Below are 4,764 nucleotides of genomic sequence, written 5' to 3' on the forward strand. Positions count from 1 at the left end.
AATACTTAAATATAATTTCCAAAAAACACAATTTATAAAAAAAAAAAAAAAATACCGAGCAACGTTGACTACCCTCTCCGTATATACATACAAAGATTTTTTTAAGGTTTTTAATTCTTATTATTTTTCTTTTATAGTTTTTAAGTCTGCCTTTGCCCTTTTTTTTAAATGTAGGTAAATCCAATAAAAATATGTTATTCAATATTTTATTCTTTATATTTGAGACTGTCACACCACGTCGTTGTCACTATTTCATTATTCGATTGTAAATTAAAAGACCATAAATTTAACAAACCTCTTTTTTTCAGGATCATCAGATCAAAGCCATCGTTATGAGAACGGTAAGTGATATACAAAGTATTTTTAATTAAATTTAATAAAAATATTTTTATACCTCCGTTGGACAGCTTTTAAAAATACATGCGTGTGTCAGGGTAAATGTTGTGCTTAATATTTTATGTCAAATTCATTTTTAAACGAAATTTAAAAATTTTAAACGTAAATAAGATACATAACGTTTAAGGTTAAAACACAAATGAACTTGCTTCTAAACCTTTGTACGAATAAGAGATTTTTTTTATGGGTTTTGTAAATGAGTACTAAAATAAAGGACATTAAGGTTTATGATATTTCGAATTTTACTTCGCAAATGCTATTAGTACTCCTTGATCCCGGACGCATAATTTTTGTCTCGGTCTGGCAGGACACAGGATAATCGATCAGTGAATCTAATGTATATCATCTGCCCCATAACCCAGTAGATCCAGGGGACACGGGATTTCGCTTTATTGCTATTTCCCAAATATAAAAAAATAGTAATATAAAAATTCAAATAATAATGATAAACTTTACGAAATTCCTTGATATTTGCCTTAAATATACGTTTTGTCAGTTTTTAACAAAGTAGGTATAATAATTTCATTCTGAACGTCTCACCAACAGTCTCGATATCAAAGCGTTGTATTAACAGCAACGCAATACGAACTTTAACATAAGCGAATAAAGTCCTATATCATTTGAACCATAATTTTATGGTCCGTCGAAGTAAATGACGAGCGTTTAGATCGCAGACGTTCTAGATTTTTCTTTCGTTTTTGACCTAAGTGGATTAGTTTGGGTGTTACTGCGGGTACAATGTCCCTATGGGACGGTTATTCATATTTCACAACGGTTCGCTTTAATATTCTGAGGTTTCCATAATTTACGAGATTTCATTTCATGTGCGTGAAGTAACTATATCTATATTAATATTAAAAAGCTGGAGATGTTGTTCGTTTCATTGTACCTTCGAACGGGCTGATTTCAAATGTTAAAGGTTCGAATTTTAAAAGTTATTTTTAAGTTGGATGAGTACCCGATAATAGAACTATTACTAATACTATCCAAGATATAGGCTATTCTACACAATACCATGCGTCCATCATTATGCGCAGAGCATAAATGAATAATGTTTCAAAATTGGAAATTAATTTTGAGAGTACAAAGTTGCATTGATCACTAGTTAACAATCAAGATCCATTCGTAACTATATCGAGTTGGATTTAAGCCATTTATAATGGAAAAAGATGAGTAGCGGATGGAACCGATGACTCTCATTGGAACTATCAAAGTATCACCATAACATATTTGTCACCCTTTCGATCTATTCCCATATTCCTATAATCAATCCTTTCCATATCCCTTTCCCACTAAAAGATGGTATTACGTTTGCAGGTCTTACCTCTGTTAATATTATCATCATACTCTGTTTATGGACGATGATAGTCTCTTTCCGTGACAGTTTGGTTGCCCGCTAAGATATAAGAAACAATTCTCTTTATCCTTTAAATCTTCTTGGACATCAAGAATGTCCAACTCACTTTTATATCAGTGTGAGAATCTCAGGGGACATTGTAAGAATTCAAACTTCGGTGCGGTCCAGCGATTTTTGGCTCCCAAACTAATTTACTTTTAACTGTAACAATATTAGAGAGATTACAACTAAAAACACTGTCTAGACATACTACAGTAAATCGTCTATAGAAGCGATGATTACACAAATAAACGCTTTTAGATATATATTTTTTATGTAATAGTTAGCCAAAGAGCTGGTAGGTCCACCGATGATAACTACCACCGCCTATTAACATTTCGCTCTTCGTTTCTGTAAATGGATTGCCTACTTTAAACGTTATGGTATAAAGAAAAGATGGAGAATAGAGGAAAGGACTGGGAAGTGTAGGAAATAGGATACAGTCTGGATCTGATATTATAATATTCCAATTATATAGCAATTTAATAAACTAATTAAACCAGGGGCTTACCTAACATCTATTTAAAAAGCACTTAATTATAAAATATTGAACGGCGCAGTCCCGGGATCTCTGACTAATGACGGGTAAACAAAGAAATCTCAATTGCCGAAGCAATTTGTACTCTGATTAAAATTTATTGTTTTATTCCGTCTATTTTTGTCTCTGTTGAGCTTTTGGGGACCGTATAAATGGCGAACTTTATTTACGTTTGTGGTTCTATAAGTCTGCGTTATCCGTTTTTAATTAATTTTGTGTTATTATTTATAAGATTACAAGCTTTTGCCCACGGCTTAGCACGCGTTCAATTCGGAGTAGATTAATAGTAGTAAATTATAAAAATATACATATAAACCTATATGTAAGCATAATTCATAGCAAAATCGAAAATCTACGACTTTATTTTTTAATGGCGCATGCGATTTAAAAAAAAACCAACGAAGTCGCGCGCTGAATACTTGCATAAAATCACTACATAGTATAAAACAAAGTCGCTTTTTCTGTCCCTTTGTTCCTATATATGCTTAAATCTTTAAAACTTTTTAAACCGATTTTGATGGAGTTATTTTTAATAGGTAGCGTGTAGGAAGAGGTATAATAACATCTATTAAACTACTCCGAATTTAACACGTCCATAGCCGCGGGCAAAAGCTAGTTTATAACATTTGTAAGGATTAAAAAGTTACTTCTTAGTTTTTGCTCTGAACTAAGAAATACTGATGAGAATGCGCAGTGTTTTTGTTCAATCCTATCCTAATATTATAAATGCGAAAGTTTGTAAGGATGTGTGTGAGTTTGTTGCTCTTTCACGCAAAAACTACTGAATCGATTGCAATGAAATTTGGTACATAGACAGCTGGACAACTGGAATCACATATAGGCAACTTTATCCCGATATTCTTACGGGATACGGACTTACGCGGGTGAAACCGCGGGGTTTAGCTAGTAGTTACATACATCTGAAATTGCATATCGATAAATCTGTGATGTTAAACCTATCCAATTATGTCTGATTGCTTCAATTATAATTGATTATTGTACTGATACTATCACTTGTTACATATTTTGATGGTATTATAAGATACCTATATACTTTAAACTTTAAGATATATAGATGTTTGTAATTAACACAATTCACTTAGTTAAATGATGAATACTGAATTCCCCTTACTTTTTTAAATTTATATGACGGTGGACTGACTGAAGTAGGTGCGCTTTATTATAAAACTATATAAGTTGCGTCCCGCGGTTAGACCCGCATGAGGTTTCCCTTTAAATACAAATGCTTCTGTTAAATTTCCCGATAAAAATCAGAATATATTATATATATCAGAATATATTGGTATAAAAACTAGCCTCTGAGATGTCACATCAGGTGAAAATGAGGCGTGGCAATCGGTCTAGCCGTTTCAGAGATTAACAAAAACAAATATTTTGTATTGTTTATTAATATTGATGCCGAACATGCTTGTATTATGTCTTTAAAAACTTCTGAAACCACCTGCAATACCACCAGTGCTTCTATGACTCTGGATGTTTTTAAGTGAAACTTCTTTAGAATCGTTGTGATTTCAAACCTGAAGCAACGGAAAAAAACGACAGGTAAGAGACACAAATACAAAAATGTGTAGAATGAAGCCGGCAAAGAATGAGACAGAAATATACATACTATTTTATATTTTATACATATTCATCTCATTCTTTTATCGATTTACTGAAGTTTCACTTCATCGTGTGCGAATCGCACACACACCTTTTTTATTTAAAGATGTATCATATCCATAAACGAGTATGATTTTTAAGTGTTCAAAACTTATAAAGCTTGTTAGATCGTGTCTTAATAAATACGCTGCTTTATATATTGACCTAGTACCTAATACTACTATAATATAATACTCTAATCGTCGCGTTTCTATCATCCTAACCGAATTACAGATTATTTGAGATGTACGTAATATTATATACAACATATTAAAAACAGCCAAATACAAGCTGAATTTATCGCGAGTATGTGCCCATATGATTGATGATACAAAAAAGTTGAAATCAGCATTTTTATAATATCAGTTAGCAATTCTTATACGAAAATATACTATACTTTAATCGCAGTTGAACGAAGCTATTTACATAGTGACATTAAATAATTCTCCTTATAAATTTTTGATAAAAAAAAATTGTATTTCAATTAAAAACGAATTATTTTCTCTTTGTTCTAAAGCTAATGAAATCGTGTTAAAATGTCTTTAATTTCTAAATGGTACTCGCGTAATATCAAACAAGAAAGTACTAAATTGTGTTAATTCAAGTTAACATTTAATTATCTTCTTTGTACCTACTGCATAATTATACAGGATAAAACTTATTTAGCGTATTCATTCACACACACACTCATACATTTAAATTCCATAATATGAAATTGACATTCTAATATTGCGTTATGGAAATATAAACACACCGGAAAATATTGTGAATA

General features: G+C 31.5%; 1 protein-coding gene across 3 annotated transcripts in view; it reads left to right on the forward strand.

Annotated features, from left to right (window-relative positions):
* LOC119831779 (zwei Ig domain protein zig-8-like) overlaps window positions 1-4,764 on the forward strand; it is a 137,187-nt gene that overhangs the window by 56,308 nt on the left and 76,115 nt on the right. For all 3 annotated transcript variants that reach the window (XM_038355280.1, XM_038355283.1, XM_038355282.1), the window contains exon 2: window positions 309-341. The gene's annotated coding sequence lies outside the window, so the exon portion shown is untranslated. The remainder of the gene's footprint in view (window positions 1-308; window positions 342-4,764) is intronic.

The sequence above is a fragment of the Zerene cesonia genome, chromosome 14, assembly GCF_012273895.1.
Source record: "Zerene cesonia ecotype Mississippi chromosome 14, Zerene_cesonia_1.1, whole genome shotgun sequence".
In the NCBI taxonomy this organism is placed as follows: Eukaryota; Metazoa; Arthropoda; class Insecta; order Lepidoptera; family Pieridae; genus Zerene; species Zerene cesonia.